At 40.7% G+C, this 27,338-nt stretch overlaps 1 protein-coding gene across 1 annotated transcript in view; it reads left to right on the plus strand.

The window, feature by feature from the left end:
* Positions 1–27,338, plus strand: part of TAFA1 (TAFA chemokine like family member 1) — a 341,779-nt gene that overhangs the window by 57,223 nt on the left and 257,218 nt on the right. The window contains exons 3-4 of the mRNA XM_068906760.1: positions 17,990–18,066; positions 21,856–22,040. The gene's annotated coding sequence lies outside the window, so the exon portion shown is untranslated. The remainder of the gene's footprint in view (positions 1–17,989; positions 18,067–21,855; positions 22,041–27,338) is intronic.

Below are 27,338 nucleotides of genomic sequence, written 5' to 3' on the forward strand. Positions count from 1 at the left end.
AACCAGGACCCATATCCTACAAACATAGGATGCTCAAAAGTATCTCCTATTAGGTGATTCTCTCCCTTTAATTCTAATGGGGCATAGGTGTTTAAATAAGGAACACGAAGCCTATATGTTTGAGGGTTATTATTTCAACTGAGCATAACAAATAAGATCAACTTCTTGTTCCATGCCAGGTTTTTTCTGCTACTGAACACCTAGGAATTTATTTTGTATCTTCCATGCAAGGACTATCCACAGGCATTTCAGAAAAATTCATTGGAATGACTCAGCAGTAATAAAATATTCCATGCTCAGATGCAAAGTTAAAACATTTCAGCTTTAACTAAAATCTTGGAAAGAGCGTTCTAGCTTAAGAGGTGAACTAGAAGACAGGTAGGTTCTATCCAGTTACTAAGGTCTAATACTTTTCCAGCTGACTCCAATAGTGTTTGACATCATTGCTTTGAAAATACACGATACTTTGTGATACTTACAAACCCATATGGTATATATTGTGGTTGTATAACAATAAACTTATCTGAGATTTAGGTATTATTTGGGGTGTAAAAGTCTGAAAATTTCTGCACCATATTCTTGCAGCATGAAAAGAATCAAATTTAAATACCTATTAATAGATGTGATTAGATAGATGTTCACAACAAGTTATTATAAAGATATTATATATAGAAAGAAACCTGGGAACCCTAAGACAAGACTGACTACATGACTAAGAATGTATTAAGGTATCTTGAACCACACCTGGAAAAACATTATTCAGATACTTAAGTGAATGCTGATCTTAACGGTAGAAAATTAGGTATTTTATCTGATAAACATTAACACCTTGAGAACACTATCTACCTTGAAGTGTGGTCCACAGATGTACACACAGCACACAAAGTTAAAGAGAGCTGGAACTGTCTGTTGGAAATCCGGTTAACCATTCTGATAGTGTAGATAAGGCCACCTCTAGGTCCTGCAAGGCTGCGATAGCAGCACTAATTTGTGCAGGTACCCACTTTCCTCAGAACTGGTTGTGCTGTGATCCTGTCTTGCTACGTACATAAGTATAGTCCTTTTGGAATCAAAGGGAAATGTTATTCTGGTATTTGGCCTAATGTTTTGTTATTTATGTTTAGTTAGTCTGGTTAACCACCCTTGAGAACAGGTTATAAAGGTTGGATATGACAATGCTATTTCATCCAGACAAATGGAAATTCCCTGGATCTGGCGAGGTATCCGAATTTTCAATTTCTTCATTCTTGTGAAACTTTATATAATGACTCATGCACTAAACAGTTAAGCTAACACAAAGAGTTAACAAAAAAGTAGAGAGCTGGAAGAAGGGTAGAATGGGTTTCTCTTGTGTCCTTGATTTATTACTGGTGTGGATAACTACAAGACAGAAGAAATTTCCTAAATAAATGAGAATGAAGGATATCATTTACAATTCATCAATTTATACTGATATCACATTGCTGTATTTATTATCCAGCTCTTGCAAAGAGCAACTAATATATTTGGTAGAGAGTAGAGGCAGATGCAGTCTTTTGCTAAAGCTGTGAATGTTAAAATGTCACTCATCTTTAAAAAGCAAACTCCATGGAATTTTTTTGCATGTTCACCAGTTTGCTACACTTTTGTATTATTTGTGAAACCTAAGTGATGGCATTTCTGGGACAATGTTGCATCCAAGAAATTCAGCATTTCCATCTTCTAGAACACGCATATCCAGTGGTGACATTAACAGTGATACATAAAACAGCAGCAGTAAAGTAGGCATCACATTTCCTAGTCTGACTTTGTGTGATTCTGTTTTGAGAGGTGCCTAGATTTCTTCAGGTGTTTCTATAGCATCTTTGTGTTTCTGTATATAGTCTATGTGTATGTAGTTCCAAACCAAAGCTGATGAAGGTGGGCGGAATACAGAAAGACAGCAGAGTAATGTTTGCAGGAGAAGAACTGAAAAAAAAGGGAGAATTTCACTTATCTGAACAGCTGGGTTGCAGTGGACAGCAATATTTGATGGAAGACCCATACAAACGTCAGGCAAGAGAGCAATACGTTCTGACAGCTATCTGAGATCTAAAAGTACAGAAAGATAACTGAAAATTGAAAAAAGTGAAGTTCTACAGCAGCAACCTCTTTAGTGTTTTCTGAAGAAGAAATGTGGCAGGTAAGACAGAAGAGTGGAAATCGGATGCTTTGGTGCAGCATTTGTAAAAATCTGTCTTGAACTGGAGAGCGGAGAGGTGGAATTGTTAAGCAGATGTTTTGCAGAACTATCAACCAGATATTTGAGCAAACATTGTACTGCAAAAAAGTCTACAATTTCTAGTGAATTCATTGTTCCTCCATAATACTCAAAGCTTGAATAAACAAATGGTCGACCGTAGCTCACAGTGACAGTGAAGAAATGAAAGACAGAGTATGACAGGTTGGTATGGTAGGACTGAATACAGAAAGAGTGGGCATTATGTGAGCTGAATTTGAGAAGAGCCCAGGCATCTGACATACAAAAGAAGTGTGTCACCTCCTGATCTTTCTGCACAGAGGAACTTATATTGTCAAAATCATCTGGTACTGCAAAATATGTGCCCTGTTACTGCAGAATGGCTTGAAGAGGTGCAGCGTCATGGCCTCCCTGCTTGGGAAGACAGATACAGAGATAGTAGCTCAAATAACCATAGTTCCCACTGCTACAGTTATTCTTGTATCAAAAGTAAAGTGAGATCCACGCTTATCTTTCTGGATAACAGATAGTTCATATTGTAGTGGGAAGGCTTCTGTAAGTTAATCATGTTTCAAAGACCTTCTTGTCTCTCTGTTTAGTTCATCCTCCCAGTTAAGTAGTAGACTGATGTATAACACACCTAGTCCCCGCTGTTTACGAATGATCGAGGAGCCTGCTTTGCTAATTGTACGAAGAGGGCAGTGTTTCTTTCAGTTCTAGGCATGCTTTTTTCAAGAATGGAAAGGGCAGTACAAGTGAAATATCTAAGACGTTAATCTGGAGGAGGATTTTTATCACACATTGACATGCTTCAGATGGGATAAGAGAGAAGTTCTCAGTCTTGCCCACATAGGGAAATATCAGAGCCATAGATTTAAGCGAAGAAGCATGTAGCGATTTTAGGTGTATTTCCTGTCATTTTAATTTTGTCTCTGCATAAGTTACTGGCTGCTCTGTAGGTACCTGTTTGCATGTACCCATATGATTAACCCTTTGAAAACTCTTACCTGCAATTGCGGTCAGGAGGATGGTTATTTAGAGCAGAACTTTGCTTCGGTACCCTGCAGCTTAGGGGTGAGCGGGTGATGTGTAACAGTCAATGAGACATAGGTCAGATTATAGTATCAAATTATGTCATTTTGTCTTACATTCTAGGAATTCAGGAATATAGTCTCAATACATGTGATTGTTTCTGGAAAACTGACTGTAAATACAGTGCTGCCTTCCATCTCAGTTTTCCATCACTATTCATGCAGAATACCTGGTAACGTGAAAGTCTATTGTCTGATATTCAGGTTTTCTCAGTTTATTTTTCTCTTGAATTTCCTCTCCTTTGAAAAAAATGGTGTTAAGTAGAGGTTACTGACTAGTTTCTCTGTCAGATGATCTACTATATTATTTACAGCAATCTGTGCTGCCCTGCTGTCTATCTAAATTGTTCCTAACTACGTAAAAATCACTGTCAAGTGATATCTTTTTATAACATGAAATAGGCATGATTGTTACCCAGCCACATGAAACTGAAATAAGATACCACAGCTCGTGATAACTTCAGACTGCGTCCTGCAAGCTGCTGAGCAGCTGCAGTTCTATTGGTTTCCAGATATTGCCAGTGAGTTTTTAAAATGTGTTCTTAAATAGGGATCTCTCCTGTTATTTGTTATAAGTACAATGTGATGCATCCCACAGAAAGTCATGAAGAAAGGATAACTTAGAAGGGAGGTTAATATGACTTGAGAGTCACTGTGATACTGATGATGCCTGCCTTGTTCTATTGCAACAAGGTTTTTATAAGGCACATAACAAATGATAATAGATTATAAGTCATATATGGGCTTCTCTCAATTTTGTTGTATGCCACGTTCATGATCCTTTGACTCTTTCTTGGGATTTTTAAGCTTACAATTTAAAGGAACTGAATTTCAGCTACTGAATTTTGCATTGCTTTCTAATAACTGTAAAATTGCCCAGGTTCTTTGGAAATCGTCCAAGGATCATGAACTACAACAAACCTTTGGAAAATATTATTATAAGTTCCAGATGCTCTTAGCAATGTTTCCAACAGCCTTCAGTGATGAAGCCTGGAAACTTTCCAAAGCTGGTAAATACATCTAATTCCCTCCAGGCGTAAGAGCTACTACAACCTCCCTTGGAGCCTTGAACCATTAGCACACTGTACTTTTGCTGGGTAACTCAGACTTCCCCTTAGCAGATGATCAGAATGTAATCGTGTTAGCAATGAGTTTTATATAAAAGCAATCCCAAAAATACTACCAATCACTTTAAGTTTATGAACCACATCTCTCTGAAACGCACCTAACCGAGCAACAGGAATTATGTAAAAGTCAGATAATTCTTGCAACTGCAGAGAGCTCTCTGCTAGCAATTGTTTTAAACTAGTATTGCAAGGCAAAAGCACTACCTTAGATAGAGAACAGTAATAGCAATACATGAGGCTTTATTTTACACAGTATGTATTTTTCTGGCCATCACCTGATCATCTGTGTATTTTAATCTGATGCTGTAATGGTTTAGCTCTGTTTTCTCTTACTGCATTTCAGCCCAGAAGGGTTTATTTCATTTACTTATACTCCCTAATATTTCCCTATTATGTATTTCCTGTTATGTTGAGTACTGTTTTGAATGATTCTTAATCTGAAAGATATTACAATTATTTACCCACATGACTTTTACTCTTGATTGATAGGTTAAAGAGCAGAGTCTTGTATTGCAGGAGATTTCATATGTTGAATCATTTCCTTCAGGACCTGTACCATAGAGCATTTAAAACCAATACCTGTAACTGTATTTGACTATGGGCCTGTGACTAAATGTATTCTAGCTCTAACAGCTAACCAAGTCCACCTGCCCAGCTGAAGGACACATGAGGACAGTAATATCAACTGATGGCTAAATCCAGCTGGATTTATCTGTTGGGAAAAGCAAACAGCTGGTCAACTTCAGAGCAGTTCAGCTGAACTGCAGCTGCCAACTGGAAGTTTTCTCACTGAATGGGGCAACCTAGGCAGTTGCAGGTTTGTATGTGTACAAGCCCAAAACACAATCTGTAGGAGCTTCAACAGTCTTCTAGTGGATTAAAATTGGATTGCAAATGCACTTAAAGCCTCCAGCTCTTTGCCTGACCCTGTTTGACATGTGTTGTCATTCCCAATGGCAGGGGGGATACCTGAACAGCTCATGAAAGGCTCCTAAAATTCCTCCATTTCCAAGTCAGAGCATTAAGTTAACCAATCTCTGGTTACCTAATAGATCAAACAAACTGCTGGGTCAAACGTTTCTTCACAAGCTGTCCAATTATCCCCACAGTGGCGACAACATCTGCCATCAGTGTGATGGGATAAAAAGCTGTGGCACTGACCTGTTGGTCAAGCAGAATACAACCCATCCTGCTGTGTGGGGCACAGTCCCACAATTTGCACTGACCCTTTGGGAATTTGGGTGTCCATGAAGACATATCTCCAAATTTATAACCCATAAAAGGTCTTTTTCTGATCATGGGTTATAGTCAGTTCCCTTTTAGAGTATTCTGCATCTGTGGATACTCATTACTGAGGAGAATCACGCAGAGATTTTCTTGCTTCAGTGACTCTTTCCAGCACACACTTCAGGACATTGAGATGGCCTGGCTTTAGTCTCCTCCACTGAAACAACATGCTGTTTTAAACTCCCATTATAGGAGGAATCAAAAAAACACTAAATGTTAGGGAAGGAAGGATGAAAACTTAATTCTGTTAGCATAATTTTTAGGGATTTTACCTTTACCTGATTCCAATAACTCATTAAAATTTAGATTATTAGGCTTTCAAACTGTGCACTCTGGCTGGAATTTATGATTTTTTAAATATGAATAAACTTCAAAATGCAATGTTAGACAGCACTAACCATATTTTTCATCACATAAAAATTTTTTGTGTAAAGGAGTATTTATTTTTTCCTTGCATTTTTCTTCAATGTTTGTGGTGACTATAATGTCACCATCTGTTCAAGAAGAAACACAGTAAGGTGCCAGCCTAGATGTGTTAGGGAGATTAAAGCCCAATAATATTCCAGAATTTTATATTATGATGAATCTGTTTGGTTTCATTTAATATATATGTCTATACTGGTTATTGTTTAGGATCAGAATGCTCAACTGCAATAGTTGTATGAGAAAGATAAACCTGAGAATTAACAGATATACAGGGTGAAATCTTGGGTCCACAGACGTCAAAAATATATTTTTTTTTTCTGCCAAAAGGCACTCGGGGGCCCCTGCACCACACCAAAATGCACTTGGATGTCCCCGACCACTCTGAAAGGCACTTGGAGGCCTCTCCACTGCTGCGAAAGGCACTCGGAGATCCCTAGCCCGCCCCGAAAGGGACTCAGAGGCACCGGCCCACATGAAAAGGCACTCAGAAGCATCCAGTCCTCACCGAAAGGCGCTCAGAGGACCCCAGCCCACACGAAAAAGGCACTCAGAGGCCCCTGCACTGCATGAAAAGGCACTTGGAGGCTGCAGGCCCTGTTTGAAAGGCACTCAGAGGTCCCTAGCCTGCTGGAAAAGGCACTAGGAGGCCCCTGGCCTGCACCAAAAGGCACTCGGAAGGCCCAGTGCCTTTTGATGTGGGCCAGGGGCCCTCGGAGTACCTTTCAGGGCAGGGCCGGGGCCTAAAGATGTGGATAGATTTCTGTAGATATCATTGCCTAGCCATAGGTCTGGAAGATGATACTCATGGAGGCCCTTGCAAACTGAGCACAGAGCGAAAGCTATGGCTGCCAATCAAGATCAAGCCAAATGGATAGGTATGGAACTTGAGAGGCATTGATGCCTGTCCATCTCAAGAGCTATCGGTATCAGGGGGCACTAATGCCTCACCAACAGCAACATCGGTCCAAGAGCGAAAGCTCTGGATGCCCACCAAAATCGAGAGGAGTCAATAGCTCTCCATAGGGATCAGTGGCTCTAGATGTTGTTCGCTGGTGATACGTAATGCACTTCAGTACTCATGCAGGCCTCCCAATATTGAGAGTGGTCAGTGTTGAGAGTCGCCAGTGCATACTGAGGGCAAAAGCAGTGCACAACGCAGAACTGTAGATGTGCGTCGAGATTGAGACTTCTGGATGCCTCTGAGCAGGGCTTGTTCTGGGATGGTTACCCATGACTGTCAATGTGTACTGACATCAATCACTATTGATAGGTAAGGAAATGGATAGGCCTGGATTGCGGTCCAGATGGAGAGGAATGGATGCATATTGACAGGGATAGATTTCCATAGACGTCATTGCCTGGCCATCCATGTGGAAAGTGCTACTCATGGAGGCCCCTGCAAACCGAGCACGGTCAATGTTGATAGTCTCTGATGCCTTCTGCGTTTGCAATGTATTTGAGGTTCACTCTGAAAATTATATGCTTAATTTGGGCCTGAGTTGTTAACATGTCAGTTCTGAACAGGCATTGCCGTACCGGATCGGGCCGTGTTCTGTGTAGTCTTGCAGTTTGGCACTAGTAATTGCCAGCCCCTGATGCTTCAATGGAGAGTAAGAGCAGTGCTTCTATTCTATCCTTGTCTATCAGAGATGATCTATTAGGGACTAGATTATACTACATACACATTCCCACATTTTGGCATATACAATTTTCAAGTCCAAGTTTTGTGAACACGCAATTCATTTTGCACATTTGTTTTATCTAGTGATGTTTGGGTGGCTGATGATCCCTTTGAAAAATTAGCTATTGTGAAAAATGTGTCTGTAGTTATCTTTCTATTATTGAAATATACGTAACTGTCATGGATGGCTATGTGCTTTTTAGGAAAGACAGGCCAGGAAGGCGAGGTGGTGGAGTTGCTCTTTATGTGAGGGAGCAGCTAGAATGAATGGAGCTCTGCCTCGGGGTGGATGAAGAGCAAGTTGAGAGCCTATGGGTAAGGATTAAAGGGCAGGGTAACATGGGTGACACTGTTGTGGGGGTCTACTACAGGCCACCTGACCAGGAGGAAGTCATCGATGAGGCCTTCTACCGACAGCCGGAAGTAGCCTCACGATCACAGGCCCTGGTTCTCATGGGAGACTTCAACCACCCTGACATCTGTTGGCAAGACAGCACAGCTAGGCACAAACAGTCAAAGAGGTTCCTGCAGAGGACTGATGATAATTTCTTGACTCAGGTGGTGGAGACGCCAACGAGGAGAGGTGCAATGCTAGACCTTGTACTAACAAACAAAGAAGGTCTAGTTGGAGATGCGAAGGTTGGGGGCAGCCTTGGCTGCAGTGACCATGAGATGGTGGAGTTCAGGATCCTACGAGGAGGGAGCAGGGCAATGAGTAGGATTGCAACGCTGGACTTCAGGAGAGCTGACTTTGGCCTCTTCAGGGACCTACTTAGGGGAATCTTATGGGGTAGGGCCCTAGAAGGAAGAGGGGTCCAAGAAAGCTGGTTAATATTCAAGTATCACCTCCTCCAGGCTCAAGATCGGTGCATCCCTCTGAGTAAGAAGTCGAGCAAAGCGGGCAGGAGACCTGCCTGGATGAGCAAGGAACTCCTGGCCAAACTCCAGCAGAAGAAGGAAGTCTACAGAATGTGGAAAAGGGGACAGGCCACTTGTGAGGAATACAGGGACGTTGTCAGAGTGTGCAGGGATGCGACGAGGAAGGCTAAGGCCCAGTTGGAATTGAATCTGGCAAGGGATGTCAAGGACAACAAGAAGGGGTTCTTCAAATACATCAATAGGAAAAGGAAGACTAGGGAAAACGTGGGCCCGCTGCTGAATGGAGCGGATGCCCTGGTGACGAAGGATATAGAGAAGGCAGAGTTATTGAATGCTGCCTTTGTTTCAGTCTTCACTGCTAAGGCCAGTCCTGAGGAATTCCAGACCTTGGAGGCAAGAGAGGAAGTCTGGAGAAAGGAAGACTCTCCCTTGGTGGAGGAGGATCAGGTTAGAGATCTTTTGTCCAAACTTGACATCCATAAATCCATGGGCCCTGATGGGATGCACCCACGAGTGCTGAGGGAGCTGGCGGATGTTATCGCTAGGCCACTCTCCATCATCTTTGAAAGGTCCTGGAGATCAGGAGAGGTGCCTGAGGACTGGAAGAAAGCCAATGTCACGCCAGTCTTCAAAAAGGGCAAGAAGGAGGAGCCAGGAAACTACAGGCCTGTCAGCCTCACCTCCATCCCTGGAAAGGTGATGGAACAGCTCCTCCTGGAGGTCATCACTAAGCATGTGGAGGACAAGAAGGTGATCCGGAGTAGTCAGCATGGATTCACCAAAGGGAAATCATGCTTGACCAATCTGATAGCCTTCTATGACGGGATGACTGGCTGGGTAGATGAGGGCAGATCAGTGGATGTTGTCTTTCTGGACTTCAGCAAGGCTTTTGACACTGTCTCCCATCACATCCTCCTAGGTAAGCTCAGGAAGTGTGGGCTAGACGAGTGGACGGTGAGGTGGATTGAGAACTGGCTGGATGGCCGAGCTCAGAGGGTTGTGGTGAATGGCACAGAGTCAAGTTGGAGGCCTGTGGCTAGTGGTGTCCCCCAGGGGTCAGTCCTGGGTCCAGTCTTGTTCAATATAGTCATCAATGACCTGGAGGAAGAGACAGAGTGCACCCTCAGCAAGTTTGCTGATGATACTAAACTGGGGGGAGAGGCTAACACACCAGAAGACTGTGCTGCCATTCAGAGGGACCTGGACAGGCTGGAGAGGTGGGCGGAGAGGAACCTCATGAAGTTCAACAAAGGCAAGTGCAAGGTCCTGCACCTAGGCAGGAATAACCCCATGCACCAGTACAGGCTGGGGGCTGACCTGCTGGAAAGTAGCTCTGCCGAGAAGGACCTGGGAGTGCTGGTGGACAACAAGTTAAACATGAGCCAGCAGTGTGCCCTTGTGGCCAAGAAGGCCAATGGGATCCTGGGGTGCATTAGGCAGAGTGTTGCCAGCAGGTCGAGGGAGGTGATCCTGCCCCTCTCCTCAGCCCTGGGGAGGCCTCCCCTGGAGTACTGTGGGCTCCCCAGTACAAGAGAGACATGGCACTCCTGGAGAGAGTCCAGCGGAGGGCTACCAAGATGATTAGAGGGCTGGAGCATCTCTCCTAGGAAGAAAGACTGCAAGAGCTGGGCCTGTTGAGCCTGGAGAAGAGAAGATTGAGAGGGGATCTCATCAACGTGTACAAGTATCTGAAGGGGGAGTGTCAAGAGGATGAGGCCAGCCTCTTCTCCTTGGTGCCCAGCAACAGGACAAGAGGCAATGGGCAGAAACTGAACCACAGGAAGTTCCATCTGAACCTGAGAAAAAACTTCTTGACTGTGAGGGTGACAGAGCATTGGAACAGGTTGCCCAGAGAGGTGGTGGAGTCTCCTTCGCTGGAGATCTTCAAAAGCCGTCTGGATGTGATCCTGGGCAATATGCTCTAGGTGACCCTGCTTGAGCAGGGAGGTTGGACTAGATGATCTCCAGAGGTCCCTTCCAACCTAAACGATTCTGTGATTCTGTGATTCTGTAACAGAAGATACACTTTTTAAAGAGATCTCCTTAAAGTATTTAAAGAAAAACTTGCAAAACAGCACAGAGTAATGGTTACCAGCTCTCAGTCCTAACTGCTTGTTCCTGTAAGAATATCTGATAGGACTGGATGTCCTCTTTGGAAACAATCAAACAAAACTGGAGCCTGTAGGAGGGACCCAATCCAGCTGCATTCTGACAGGGTCCTTTTTTTGGATTCAGATCCATTAATCTCTATTATCTGCTAATTTGTAGACTCTACTCATTCACTGTCCAACGTACATAGGAGATTTCTTCTGCTGTGAAGAATCATCTCCTTAGACAGCAAAGATTAGCTGTATGCATTCCTTTGCCAAGGCTCCAAATTTTGCCACAAAGTTAAATTTCAAATCACAGAAAAGAGTGAAACTGGTAGTGGCAATACTTGCATCAACAAAGACTGCTGCCATCTCTATGCAGTGTGTGTTTCAGGATGATTTCCAAGTCCTCTGGCTTCAGAGCCTTAGTGAGATCTTTCCTATTCTGCCCCCAGTACAAACTGCAGATTTTGGAGTTAAAGTACATTCTCCTGCCAGCCTGGAGCTAGTATAGCTACTGCATGTTCAAAAGTAATTGCAGACATCAGAACAGGGTGTGAAGGTCTGACTGAGGAACAGTTCAGTCTCACAGATATTTAAGATGGCTGAAGATTTCACTTAAAAATATTTCTAAAAGTCACACTTAGTCACACAGAGGACACTTACGTAAAAGTTTGTTTCTATGTGCAGAAGGAATCCTCCTCAAGATGCATGTTGCAGAAGTTATAAGCAGTGTCTGTAGTGGGTACCTACTGTTGGCAGCCAGTGAGAAGGTTAGCGTTTGTTCAGATTATTCCAAGACTACTCCCTGCAGTATTTCTTGCCTTGTTTTCTGAAAATAGCCATTGCTGGATAGAAGGTTCTGATCTCCCATAGGGAGTTAGGAAATTCCATTCTCCTTACACCATCAAATAGAAATTGAAAAGATACAGGAAAAGAAATAGGCTCCCACATCTAATGAAGCTAGGTCAAATATTTTCCAGTAAGTGCTTCAGTAGAAGTGATCATATGTGTTGTCGTTCTTCTGCAATACACAGCTGGAATTTCAAATTTAAATTCAAAAAGGGTTTAACTCTAACAAAATTGCCAAGCACTGAATAGTATGAAAATTCAACCCTCAGGTATGGCTACTGCCACCATATGGACCACCAGCATGTATGATACAATGTGAGTAATAAATCTGTTTAATTTCACTCTAACATAAGCCAGCTGTAAAGTTCATAAATGCAAGTAAATGCAGTGGTATTCCTTCAGGCAACTAGGCCAGATTGTTAGAATGCTATCTGGGTAAGAAATGAATGTATCTTGATAGCAAACTTACAGTATTGAAATAGTTCCTCTTTCTGTGTATAAAACATTCAGCAACTATACTGTATAAGAAACCTGATGTGTATTCTAGGATCAGGCATAATTCAAAGAAATAATTGTTTTAGAAAAAAATGTCATTTCAGTTGTACTGATTCTCCTCCAAAGTGAGATGCAAGCAGCTTGTAAGGTTTTGCCAGGTAGGAACACTCCTGAGATCTTGCATCATGTAAGACTCCATCAATTCCTCAACTCCTGCATAAAACAGTAGCAACGCTAATACAGTGCGGGTCTGTTTGATGGAAAGTGTTTTAACTTCAATCTGAAATACAAAGCATCGTTTCAATTAAACATATTATTGACATATCTGGATTTAGAATATCTCTACAAAATGGAAGGAAGAGATGATAATCCTCAAAATCCCTAAGGCTGCTTTTTTGTATGTTTTAAGCAAGAGCTTAAGGAGTAGAAGAAAATGGGTGGAAAAGGCTTTAGGGATATAGAATAGAAACCAAAACACAGTGAAATCTTATGCAATGGAGAGGATGAGGTGATACATGCAACCCTGTCAAAACCCTTTTTTACACTGAATGAAACAGAAAGCTCTGTCTGGGCACATGAGCTGAAGTGTGTGAAGAAATGAGCACTTCTAGAGCAGTTTAGTTGTTTCATAACGTGTTGAGTTTCTGTTCTTTTTCTTCACTTTAGAGCAGGATACCTACAACTAGGCTCAGGTAAAGTGATGGGTGCTTACAAATTACAGAGTCATTACAGAGAAGGCAAGAATTGAGATCAGACCACTAGATTTTAAAGCAATTTTGTGTCTCCTGTCACACTGTCAAACCTATCTCTATTAATGGTTAGTACCTAAAACCAGAAGAACTAAATAAAAAGTTTAGTGGTGTAAGCTATTTGTTCCCTGATGTATAAAGGGGGGAATCCATGTTTGACCCCTGTGAGCTGACTGGCATATGTCTGGAAGCATGAGATTTAATTAAACAGATGGTAGCATACATTACTGCTTTAGAAATGTAATTAATCATTATAAATGTTCTAGGTCCTTTAAAAGAATGACTAGAGCATCTGGCTATCCATGCTGAAACAGTGTACACACACCTGACAGGAATCCATCTCCATAATGCAGATGATACTTGTGTTTATGTTAATTACTTTGCATCTTTATGCTTCAGTTGAATGGACAACTGTTGGCACATTCTTTTAAATTAGGCAGATCCATTTTGAAATTAGATTGCATTTTGTTTCTATTTACTGTTGAATTTTGGCATCAACAAAAAGCATGAAGCAATAGAAAAAATCTAACTGTAACACACCAATTTTCAGGATGTCTAGAGATTAAATTTGATATAGGCTTTCAGACTAGGAACATACATGAAATACCTTTGTTGTGCTGGTATTATTCTTCACTGAATCATCATCAGATTAATCAGGAACCCCATTGCTCTAACTCCATAGTAAGTCCCGTAACATTAATCCTAATGTGTTCTAGCTGACGTTCACCAACTCATTTCAGAAGAGTTTGCATGTTGCGCGTACCTGTGATCCAACTTTATCCACAGATCAATGAACTGCCTGTTTGCAGCTCTACTTTTCCTACATGCTATCCTAACGCTCATGACTACAGGCCAGGTTTCTTAGAAGAATTTAAGCACATAGCTCTTACAGAGAAGCTTGGCAAGTGCCTAGCAGCTATCATGCATTGCTCTGAGGGACACAGCATGAACTCAGGAAAGGCTTGCTAATGCCAGCCAGCAGCTTCTGATGGGTAAGCACCTTTCAGAACCTGTCCTTGGATGCTTTATGATCATGGTGATTTCTTTGCTTCAAATAGATATTTATAACTTTTTTAGTCCTCTATATTTATCTGCATTCTGTCATTTAGTTCCATCTGCTGTACATGGGAAGTTAATTATTAATTTCAGAATCCGTTTCTGCAAACTGCTGACAGCTTGAGACTTTCAGAGATTCACAGCGCTTAAAGCTGGACAGGATCCTTGTTGTTTTTGGTCTGTTCCCCTCTATAGTGCAGGCCTTTTAATTTAGTTCAGTGGCTTCCCCTGATTACACATACTTGATTTTTCTCCAAAGTCTATAGCAGTTGCGCAGGAGGAGTTCAGTGACTTCAAGGATATAAGGACTCCCATTCAGCTATCTGGAAAGTGTCTCTGCTTGGGGAACTTTCAATCTCACTCAAAGAAAGAGGAGATTAGATCAATTTGAGACTGAAGCATAGCCATCAGGTCAGTAGCTGATGTTACAAAACAAGTAATGTAGACTTAATGGATAATCTAACTATAAAGGTTTCTGTACATGTTGTCATTTGCTAAAAGTCACGTTAGAGCCAAAGGTGCCTGGAAAAAATAGGTTGTTCACTCTGTTTCTCCTGTTCAGCTGCCCAATGGGTTAATACTCTCTTATCGTTTTTATATGACTTTGAAAGTCTTACAAAAATAAACTCACTTTAGAGGATTACCTTCTAGTTTCTATGCATTTATAAATGCCATCTGTTCATATCTGAAAGCTGGGTGTTATGGTAACCTGAGTCTTTTAAATTTGAGCTAATTGCGGAGTACATGCTCACACTCATGATGTACACAGTGCACACATTCATGAAGTGCAAATGCATGTGGGTGCATAATACTAGCCTGAGCATGGTGACAAGGAAAATCCTGAATATGGGAAGCCTTTGAGTGAATCTTGCCCACTGTGGACACAAATAGGGCTGGCTAGAAGCAAGGAGCTCTGTCTTCTTCACAAGTCCGGGAAGCAAGGAAGACTCTTGTTACTATGAGTGTTGTGCTATGCTAGGCCTGATTTGCGCTTTAATACATGCAAGGACAACTTTTTCATTATCACAAGTGGCAGAATTTTCACTGTCATTTATCTGAACAAGCAGCTGTGGGATGTGCCATGAGCACATGGGCTTTCTCTGCCTTGGATTTGGCTCATGAGTCTGCTCCCTGTCTTACAGGGCCCCAGACTTATCCTGAGAGACAACTGCTCTTTCAGCAGGACTTGTGAATGCCAGGCTTATAAATGGTGGCCCCAACACTGTGTCTCTTCAGCATGCTCAGAGGTCGGGCAATAACTCTTGGCAGTGTAAGCCAAACTTCAGGGAAAAAGATAAGGGCATAATGGAAGCCTCTATGTTGAGACTGCCTTTATCATCTAATATTTTAGATGCCCTGTGGGTGTTTTTGTGATATACTGGTTGGTCCAACATTAAAGTATCACTTCTTTGCTTTGTTCCATCTGTGTGAAGAATACTTCATAGTTATTGTGTCCACGAAGTGAATTTGGACAGTCGTGTGTACATCTCCATGTGCCTTTACTTTCTATAAAGAGTAACCAATTGAAATATGTACAAGACAATCTTTATCATCAGCTGACTTTTGCTCTTAAAAGTATCTTGATCTAGTGAAAGTTAATAAAACAATTAATTTCACACAGCTAGACAGGTACACAGCCTCATTCTCCATAGTTGACTGTTGTATTAACTAGTATCCTGCTACTGTTTCCTTGCTCTGTGCATCCATTAATTATTATGGATCAATTATTCAATTCTTTTTAAGAATTCAGGTGGTGCCTAGACTACTGAGTTGTGAAATTAAAGCAATGCCACAGTGAACAGGGAAAGAACATGCATTTACTTTGCACCATCTCCTACGATGCTGATATTCCTTGGATAGAAGCATCTTTTTCAATCAATAGTTTAAGCCTGTCCATATGGATATCTGTTTTCCCCCACAAAACTTCTAACTCTTATAGCATAACCCTTATCAAAAATTTATTTCTGAATAACAACCATTCCATATACTTTTAGTAACAATCAAAATTGGAGAGCAGAATGCCTGTTATCACTGTAGTGATATTATCATTATGTGCTCTATGTTTTCCCTAAGTGAAGCACAGCACAATTTTGCTTTACAAAATGAATCTTGTAGTTCAGTAAAGTTTAGCCACTGAGGATCAGTTCAACAAGTAAAGTTTTAATTTCACATACTGGATAAAACATCAAACCCAAATGAAAGAGATGACTTCTCCTCAGCTGCAGGGACCAGGAAGAATAGTACTCTCCAACACAGTGCTCATTTTGCAATTGGATTTTCGCTTATCACATAGCTTCCTGTAATAGTTAGCTGGCTAAGTCAGTTCCTCTCCCTACCTTAGAGGAGTGCAATTTGTGCTGACAAGTCCTTTGTTCATAAAAATTGTTTGTTTGCTATTGAAAAACATGTTCTGCAGTGTAAGAACCTGAATAAAATCTAAACCAAATATTTACAGGAAATCAAAATATGCTAACAAAGATAATGATCTGTTTTCCATTGCTTTACCCTTTGTTCAGTCAGCTACATCAATCAAATTAAGCAATCAGGCAAACCAAAGTGAAAAGATAATATTTTATGGCCTTTTTTATGGGGAAAAAGGGAAATTAAGCTTTTTTTTTTCTTTAATTGGCACCTTTCCAAAAAGGCAGATATTTGAGAACAGACTATTGTAGTCAAAGCCCAACCTCCTTAGCCGTGTTATAGTTTGTCTTAAAAAATGCATAGCTAGCTCATGATTACACATTTAAGGGAAAGGTTCTCCATCAGCGCTGAAAACATTGGCTCCCCTGCTAGTCCATGTCCTCTGGCCAGAGGGCTGTACTGGCACAGCAGCTGCCGAAGCTGCTAGCTGATCTTGGCCCTGGCTGTAGGGCAGTGTGACCTGACCGGGGACAGATATTTCTGAGCTGCTCTGAGAACTGCACTTTGCAGTGGCCCCGGTGTTTTCTCCTGCTTGGGAAGTTCCCCCTCCTTCCTCTGCCTCCCTTGGATCCCCAAAGGCATGGGTAGCATCCTTTGACTTTCCGTCACAGAAAGGTTGTGATGTGGCTCCTATAAGAAAGGGTGTGCTGGCTTTTGGAAAACTTGCTGCTTTGACTGTAGTTCTTAAATCTTGTGATGTGCACTGTCTCTGGATGGAATAGTTTCCTTGCTCTGCTTTTGAAAACCAGGTTGTAGCTGTCCTTTTTGTTATATCAAAAAACACTCTTTTAACTTGTTGCATTTACCCTGAGCCTGTGACACTTAAAAATGTGGTATATAACAGACTAGAGAGCCTGCTCTGACACCACTGTGGTGAGTGTAGGTTAAACCATGGCTCCTAGAAGTGGTTGCGTTTTAGCCTTGGAAGTGTGGCACTGTCTGTGCTACTGAGAACCAGCGTGCTGGCTGCTTGCTGTGAACTCACTTCAATCAATACAAACCAGTTTGTGCCAAGTTGTCTTCAAGTCCTATTACAAAATGCTATTTCTGCACTATGTAGCAAAGGGTCATTCACACCATCCCCCTAGGGCAGCCTTGGGCATCTCAGAGATGCAATTCAAAAGTTGTAAGCACAACTTTCCTTTACAGCCAGTGGAAAAAAAGTTAACAGCTTTGATTTCATTCAAGACACCTAAGTTAGATCCCTGGAGCTGGGTGGATTAAAAACCTCTTGACTTCCTAAACCTTTCATAAACACACAATCAAGGTTCAGCTTTTGCCACATCTTTCAGCCTTCAACGTGGCTTTTAGTGGTAAATCTCTGAAGAATAGTTTAAACTTATGATCTGGAAGGGCAGGTCACTACTCCTTGTTTTTAAAAAGAAAAAAAATCTTTTCTGCTAGATTAGCTGGAATTATGACTTGGTTAAAGCAGAGCAGTGGCCTGCAAGAAATGTTTTATTTATAAATAAAAGTGATTTCCAGATTTTCTTCTTTTGTTCCAGAGGAGAGATCATGATCTTCTGTGATAGGGGACGGTTGCCCTCTCTCGTGTGGTCTGTCAAGATCAGAAGTGTATCAAATGAAAGCCCAAAGTGTTTCTTTGTTCCTTTTTAGGAAATTTCCTTTTAATATTTTAGATGATGAGAAAACCTGCCCTCTGGATAATCATATACCGCTGAATTTTGAATCATGTAAGTAGACTCTGCAATATTGTGCTGTTTTGGTTGAGTATGATACTTTCAGAGGCTCTTGGTGAGCGAAAAGCAATGATCTGTGCCAGGAATTCAAAGCAACTGCAAGCTGGTGTTGAGAGACAACAGAGGGAACTTTTTTAATGGGAAATCTTTAGCCTTTAAAAAAGTTACTTTGGAACATTAGTTTGTGAATTTAGAAACAAAAGGATGGAACTCGATATCAACTTCCTTTAGTTTCTTTAGAAAGTCTCAACCTACATATCTTTGCCTGTTTCTTCAGAAAAATACTTTTTAAGGTGTAATAGCTGCCGAAGGATGGTGACATGGTGCATTGCTCCAGTGGTTAGTCATTCATTGACAAACTGCCTGCTTTTGTCACTAGATTTATATGGCCATTTAAAGAGAGAAAATTCAGCACCCGTAGACTAGACAAGAGCGTCATAATGTTCTATTTCTCCATCTAATGGAAACGTCGGCCTCTCTGGTCCCTCTGCCTTCTGCCCAAGAAATTCTGTGCCATTGAAGGGCAGATGTGTTTTATGCAAGATGAATCTAATGAAAAAAACACTCTTTTATTTTGGCCTTCTGATATATTTTTGAAGACTTATTTTATCTGTTTACACTAGGCTCAGCCCCAGTCTCAAGATCAGGCTTGTCCATCCCCACTGAGGGCCGCAGTGACTGTGTGTGTGGAGCCCTCAGGAGAGGGCCAGACCTGGCATTGGAGGGTGGCTGAGCACTCCCTCATTCAGTGGTCTGGCTCGAATGACATATCGACATCTCCAGCCTACCTGTGCCAGAAGGCACAAAGATCCTATGAATCGGTTTGCCCAAATCCACTCTCAAACCCACAATTCATCTCGCAGTAGAATCACCTTTGACACAGTTAGTTATGTGGGAAACAGGAACTGCGGTCTTAGAAAAGCTACATCTCGGTTTGTCAGTCTGTTTAATAGAACCAATAATATCAGCTTTAAAAAGCAGCTGGAGCAATTTAGATGAGTTATCTCGCAGAAAGTATTATTAACAGACTTAGTCTGTCAGTCAAAATAGGGCTGATGCTTTTCACTGCTATATATAAAATGAGGATTTTTCGCTTTTTCATGATGAGCTGGAATACAGTTAGCAACAATGGCAAATGCATTTCCTGATACCTCTTTCCTTCCTTCCTTCTGACTGTGGAATGCATCACCCTGGGGAATGGGTGTCGTTTACTGAATTGCTTCTGTTTGCCTCCTCCAGCCACTGCCCGCTTTGTCAGCAGTCTGGGAGCTAGGCTGTGACATTTTTCACTCCATGTCTCAAGAGGCACACAGTACTAAGTCCTGCCCAGATGCTCTTGCACACCTTTCTGTGAAGTCTAATGATAGAGCTGTTTGACTCAGCGATACTCGTAGCAAGAGGGGCAGGTCTTGAGAAAAAAAAAAGTGGGCTTACCTCACAGATTGAGAACAGTTGGGGAAGAACTTGATTTCCATTTAAAGAGCACTTCTGCTTTGCTAGCTCTGAAGTGCAATGTACGTCTGTAATAAGAAATGATTATGCTGCACAATAGCCTGAATATAGTCACTGAGGCAGGGTGAAATTAAAAAAGGTTTCTTCATATAAGGCATGATGTAATGATTGCTGTCATGCTTACAGCTGTAAATGAAAATAGCAATTCATTACACATCAAAACCAACCAGATAGTTGAGGCTGAAGGCAGTGCATCAGTAATAAAACCAAAGCCAATATAAGCACCCAGAGGCTGAGTGCATTTTCTACTTTCTTTATTAGTTTTGATCTAGACTAGAATAGACTAGAAAGAGTCTAGAAATAACCATCCCCCTGCTCTGAGCACCCTGCAAATTATTTCGATCTACAAAACCAAAAGTGCAGTAACCCACTCAGATATTCCTACCCCTCCTTTTCCACCAATACTTTAATTTATTTCTCTCTCACCCATTGCCAGGTCACATAGATAAATATGGCAAGCACTGCTGATAAATGTACTAACAAACTATTCTTTTCTTCTCCTCATTTTCAGTGAAAAGTAAGGCACATTACCTAAAGTGCAAATGAAAGCATGTTACAAGGTCTGTTTTTAGAAGCAGGCTTGTAAATTATTGCACTTTTGTTACTTGTGCTGACTTCTCTTAACAAGCAGCTTTTCCTCTTCTCTGTGCTTAGCTAGTTTATATCATATTTTGATCTAACAGCTTCCTCTCTTTGCCCCATTCTACCTTTTAACTTACTACGACTTGAGAGGGTGAGTAGCAATATTTCTTTCAGTAGGAGAAAGGCATATGAAAATCTATCTGCCAGTGTTGCTAACTGTCATGTCCTTATTTCTTTTAATCTCACTAGAAGATAAAGGCAAGGGTAAATCATGTATTATCCTGAAAGGATTGAGACCTCTTAACAATGAATTCAACAGGTGTTGCTATTATTCATTTATAGACCAAGAAAACAATCTGGGGGATTTTTTTGTTTGGTGTTATTCTTTTCCCCAGACGTGTAAGAGTGATGCTATGTTGCAAAAATAGTTGCAAAGCAAGAGATGAAATCTTAGCACCCTGGAAGTCAATGGCAGAACTTCCTGGAGTGCCAGGATCTCATCCTGGTCATTGCAACCAGGAAATAATGGATCTGCCCAGAGAAAATGCAGAACTGGGTTGTAACTTTTAGAATATTGATTGATGATTGCAGCAACCAGGTTACTTGAATTTATAAAGTTACCTCCCATCAGCTGAACAGCAGTAACTCATAACCTTGTAAATCCTTCCAGACCCTAAAGAAGGGTTTCTTGAACATCGCACCTTTCGCTTTCATGTGATTTTTTGCCTGGTTGCTTCCATTCCACATGCTGCCTCACTAGTACTGCTTTCAGAAAAATGGTGTGATAGGTATCTGTGGCATACGGATGCCCAGATTCTCAAACAAATTCATTGTCTGAGTGTCTTTGAAAATCTCATATCCCCAAAGACAATGCCATCTCAACATATGGATAATTATGGGTCTCAGTTATCTCACTGTACATCCAGATTTGTGTCACAAAGTAACTCCACTGTTTAGCAGTTTAGCAAAGAAAGAGGACTGCTAAAAGAATTCAAGAAACTCAGATGCCCGTATCCATGATTAATTCTTCCACTCCTGCTAAAAGTATTATTCATTCATGCCTCATCTGATTTCACACAACTGGGTGTGAGGTTGTAGACACGCGTCCTCTTCTGGAGCGTCTGTGCTCCTTAAAGAGGTTATGCCCCCATCCCACACCCATCTGTCTCCTCTCTGTCTTGCTCTCTCTTTAGTTTTGATGAGTCAGCTGGTATCCTCCAAGTCTTCCAGCCGTCTGTCCAAATCTCACTGCTATTAGCAATGGCCACTGAATGCTGGTTGCAAAACAGGCAATGAGGAATTTTTTCACTGAAAGGAAGATAAAAGCTACATTATCCTTTTTCTGATCAGGCAAAATAAATGGAAAGGATGAGATACATTTTTTTTAGCATAGAGTCCAAAATGAAAGGTGGATTTTGGCTTCATTTGCTTATGGTTTTCTTCAGGTTTTTATATGACAACAACAACAGCAACAAAACAGCATGGTGAACATATGTTGCATTTCAGGTCTGCCCCGAATTGTGCTCCAGGGGAACCCTTCCCTTCTCCATTAAATGCAAGGGAACCCCGGGATTAGACTCTCTGAATACCTTCCCCTTTCTGTCCCACTCCAGGGTGTATCTCTTTGGCTTTTGTACAATATATGGCAAGCTGAAACTTGACATACCTATCTTTGCTGTTTCATTTCAGGAGACAAGTTCTCTTGGCACACAAGAGCTCGGGTCATGGATTTTTCCCATTCAGCCGGAAAGCAAAATAATGCTGGTGTGTATCTAAGTGACCAGGGTGACTGCCAAGGACTGAGAATGATGATGATTTCCCCAGAAAGACTATCAGTAAAAGCTCCTCCCTCCTCACCTCTACCATGTCTTTAGGTGAGTCTTTGCTTCCAGGCAAACCATCTAAGTGACTTTCTGAGTGGCAGCAGACTGCCTCTTCCTTCCTGCTCCCTCGTCAGCCCCTTCTGTAACTTCAGAGGCCTGGCTGCCTGCTCCCACCCATCTCTCAGTCTCTGTCTCAGTGTGCTTTAGGCTCCCAGGGCCCTGCTACCTGCAACTCTTTCCTGCTCACCACATGCTGTATTCTCTTAAAACTTCTCTTTCTGGTCGGGTGCAGTTGCTCCCTTAGAGCGGGAGCAATGTTTCCCCACCCAAAATGGCCACCTGACTTAGGCAATCCCTTTTCAAAGGATCTTAATGCACAGACTGAGAACAAAAAATTAAACAAATACTATCCCTCACAGAAAACCTAAAAGCCTTTGCTTTAACAAAAGATGCTCTGTAACCTGTTTAATATTCATACAATTGATTTTTAAGCATAAAGAGGTTTCATACACAATTTGCCTTACAAGTTTTATAAAAAGGCTGAGAAGTGCTTCTGCATTTCTAGAATGTTTTCTTCCATCGTTTAATCAGCAGCAAACAGTGATGTGTTGCTCTGAAGTACCTTTGCTTGAATGCAAAACCATATTTGAAATGACATCAAGACTTCCTTTAAGTACACTGGCAAATAAAAGGGGATAAAATATGATTTTTTTGATACGGATTCTTAATTCCATAATCAGTGCCCTTTGCATATTGTGATCTTAAATTCTTGAAATTCCTTTCAGATATATTATCAGGCTTAGAATTTAGTAAGGATGAGCTTTATTAACTAGGTTCTTTATAATGGTATTTCATAGTTTTGGGCTTGCGATTAACGGATTGTAAATTTATACTTTAAGACTGGAAGTACATGCTCATATATATAGTCTTGCTGGAGTTAACAGGGCTGTTTCCTTGAGGGAAAATGCCATTCAGCAGAACACTTAAGTGTATGCGTAGCTCTAAGCATGTGTTTAAGTTCAACTAAAGTCAATCTATTTGGTTTTAAGAGGGCTTGACTGTGCTTAGGTTCCCTGAAACATTTATATTGATATATGGGGCGGCTGCTGGAGTAGCCTTGGAATATCATTAATATGCTTAAGAAACAATAGTCTTTCTAAGCACTTATGACCATTAGCTAAGAGAACTACTAGTAGTTGCCAGCTAGATTAAGGCCTTAAAAGCTCTGTCATCTGATGTGTTTATTAAACTCTTCCAGATAAATGCACAGAAGTAGCAGATCCAGAGCACCATGTTTTATGTTGGACACAAAACTGTGAACTTTTGAAGAAAGTCAGATCAGCCTCTTTTTTTAAGCCATATGGCTGATAGACATGCCTGACTTGAAAACACCAAAAGTCCTTATCTTCCTATTGATACTGAGATCCAGTACAGTGGGTAAATGTTGATTAAACGTCAGTTACACTACACTGGGCAGTGCTTTAATCAGTTATTTCTCTGCATTCAAAAGAGATGCAGACTTCGAATTAAAAGCTCTGAAAAAAAAAAGATAGTAGTTCTCTCGTCAATATTATGTTAGAGGAATACCAGAACTTCATTCTAACTTTTAAAGCTTTTATTTGGCAAAGCTATGCAGAGCTTATAAAAATATGAACTTAGAAGTATAAGCTTTTAACATTGCTTTCTGCTCCTGTGTGTGGCCATAAATATGGGACTTAAGAAGTTCTGTGTTTGTCACTCAGTGAGCCAATATAAAACTTATTCAATTTATAATTAGAAATATATGCTGCTCCCTTCTCCAGATTCCAGCCTGTATTCTGGAAGTCAAGGTGCAAACTTTCTATGACATACGTTGACAACAGAGATGAAGGCTGTATGCCAAATTAGACACAAATTAACACCTCGGTAACTTCAATGTTTTTAATATATCTGCACAAGACTGAAACTTTAATTGAACGGCTTAGATGATGCTGGTGCAGAGGAAGTAACTTCCATCTTTTTGTTGTTGTTGTTCCTGAGCTGGTTCTTTGGAGTTGAGAACAATTAAAATAGTTTTTGGCACAATTATCAGCAGATAAGGCCACAAATGTATGAAAAGGACATAGGGCATAGAAAAAAAAGTGATGTTCCTACATGATCTTTTCTGACTGGAACCAAAACTTGATTTGTAATGGCTACCCTTTATTTACCATACAGAAAATGCTCAATGAGCTGGGTAAGGCAACTCTGGGCAAGCCATCATCTGGATATTAATGTTCGATTGCTCCTAGAAAAACAGAAATCAGATGTAGTCCTGACCAGTAAAGAGAGATGGCCAATATTAACACTTAAAATGCACTGTGGCCTATAAAAATTAGGCATGTTATTTTCATTGCTTTGATCAAGCAGTGTTACATACACATGCTCACTACTGTCAGATATGTCAGAATTGTTGTGGTCTAAACAGTTTCCCAACAAAATATGTAGATACTTGCTTTGGAACAGCACCTAGCTTAACGGTTGCAGCTTTACTTCTTACCAGATCATTTGAGCTAGATTTGGGAAGCAAGCTGTAACTGTTATTTTAAATTAATTTTTACAGAAATAGCATAAGATTGGCTGTGAGTCTTCTGAGTATTCTTATCTATTTCTTCTGTTTTGAGTTCTTCCCTGAATAAAAGTAAAGTTCCCATGAATGGAAATTTCCTTTGCCAGTTCGCATTTAGAGAAGCATTTTTCTACTTGGAGCTTAGCATGGATGCTTAGGAATAAAAGAAACTTTTTAAATTATAGAACTAGTTATGTACATGCCATAGATCAAACACTTGGCACTTCTAGCTGTGAGCACAGCTCACCACATCTGTTGGCCTGTCCCTGGGTATGTCTGCCCTGCAGTTGCTGCAGTGCATGTTACAGTGTGGAGACACACCAAAGGCAGCATTAAACTAACTAGCACAAAGTTTAGTGGTGGCTTGTTGCCTGAATTCCTGCCCAGTCGCTTACTGTGTGTTGGTGCCAACAGAGATTTGGGGGTACCACAGCTGGGCAGCTGCAACTGCTCTCTACTAGTGTCTCTGGTGGATCTGTGTGATACTGAAATCACAGCAATGACTATGCTGAAGTAGAAGCTGGTTCTTCCTCCCTTTCTCCAGTTACCAGATAAAAACACACTGAGGCTTTGAGATGGGCTTTAATCAGTGTACAACACTCTTGTTCAGATTGGTTGTGGTTAATGTGTTACTAGTGTTAGCACTAGCTGTTAGGGTGTGGACACTCTGGTGCCACTTTGTCCTTTACAATCTCTTTCTCTAATGTATTTTAGTTACCTTAGTTGTACTAAAAGCTCACTAGAGCTACAGATTGCACTTAGTGTTCTTAGAGGGCAAAGGGATGACAGTGAATTGGCACAATATCAAATCCAAATAGGGAAAGAGGCCAAGCAGTCTATGAGGTAGTTTGTCCCTCCATGAAAATGTTTGAGTATCCTTGAGTCATAGCTAAGTGAAAGGGGAAATATGTTGAAACAGGTACAATGTTCTCTTGCGTACATTACATTGTGACTATTATTTAATATTCAGAATACCCTTTCCTCACCCTTTAGATCACCAAGGCTAATAGATGTGCAGAATATAAGCACTGCTAATACACAATGTACTCATCTTTTTCTATTCTGTGAACACAGAGATTTCCACACGTGGGTGTCATAAGAAAACAGCATCATCCAGATGTCTTGGGAAACCTCCTTTGGCATCTTCTGTAGAATCATGAACTTGTTCCGTGTGTCCGGTTTTATTTAAGTATGTATAAAAATTGTAATAGAAAACCATAAGACCCTCAATTTCTTATTTATGTATAATAATAGTAATAGAAAGCTGTATGATGTTCCATTTCATATTCTCTTTGCAAGGAGAAGTGAAAAAGCAGATGAATCCTTTTTGTTCTGAATCATGCCATTTTTCACCTATCAGGATTAGCAATTGTCACCCCATTGTTTAAGAATCCCTTGTACTGGTTCTGAGAACTCGCTTTCTCTGGGTAAGAAAAAGCTTTTTATTATTATTTTTTGCCTCACTGAATGAAAAGAATAAGGCCAAGCAATTTTTGATTTAACCTCCCACTGTTGACTTTTGAAATTTGAAAATGTTAACAAAAGGGACTGCATGTTTTCAGTGTTGAAAGCTCTGATTATACTATGGCACAAATTTATAAAAATCAAATACAGGCAGAGAATAGCAGGTTAGAGATATGTGGCTCTGTTTAACTGCTGGCCTCCTGTACTGTAAATTGAACTTTCACAAGAAAGCTGTAAAAAAGAGACTATTCAACCAAGTCTGAGTCTGTATCCATTTTTGATAGATTCAGTTAACCTACAAGGGAATGCAGTATTGACATATATCACTTTGAAAAATGCCAGCTGGATGAGATATTTTTGTTTCCTGGGTTACATGCTGAAGCCATGTCATTTTTTCTTTTTTCTTTCTTTCTTTCTTTCTTTCTTTCTTTCTTTCTTTTTTTTTTTTTTTGGTCCTCACTAACACACTCTGTTACTGTATTTTATGATTATGTGTTCATTCTCAGAACTACTCCAGAGAGATCGATTAGTTTTTTTGGTGAGCAAACAGTATCATTTCAAACAGCATATATGAAGCTTTCACATATGTTTTCATTTACATAATTTTGTTTAGACAAACAAAAATTTTGTTTGGACTGGAAATATAATTAGGTTATTCAAGTTGTCATCATAAAGAGCCTTAAACCTGGCAAATAATATTTGGTGGGAAGACTTTTGGTTCCATAGTTTTCCTCAGCTGACATCACACGTGAGAGAGAGGTGCCTTGGAAAGAGGAAACTAATGAGATTAGCTGAATTTAGGTGTTACCCCAGTGGGTTTTTTTCATAATTGATCACTGCCTGGTCTTTTGCTTTTTTAATCTCCCTCTTGGAAGGATAATGAATATTAAGGACAAGAACCTTTTGTTTTTTTAAGTCTTCACTAAACTCTGTATGGATACAGCTGACTGCTGAGGCACTTCATGATGCAGAATCAGGGTCTGAGATGTTAAGATTCAGATCTGTTAAGATTCAGAGCATGATCAGAAAGCTAGAAAGGCAGAGATAATGTCTCCACTGCTTTTACTTGTGACTTGTTTGGTGAGAAGTGTTAGGATTAGGCTTGTCAAGAAAGTTTGATGTGAAGAGAGCTTTTACAATGGAGCTTTTTCTTCTATTCTCTTTTCTTCCATCTTTACCTCTACGGGAAGAGGATGTCTGTGTGGGCAAAATCTGCACTCACTGCTGTTTGTGGACACCAATTTGAATCTGTGTGCAGAAGGCACAAGCACCTGTATGATTTGTCCTGGTGTATCTCA

The sequence above is a fragment of the Struthio camelus genome, chromosome 14 (genome assembly GCF_040807025.1).
Source record: "Struthio camelus isolate bStrCam1 chromosome 14, bStrCam1.hap1, whole genome shotgun sequence".
In the NCBI taxonomy this organism is placed as follows: domain Eukaryota; kingdom Metazoa; phylum Chordata; class Aves; order Struthioniformes; family Struthionidae; genus Struthio; species Struthio camelus.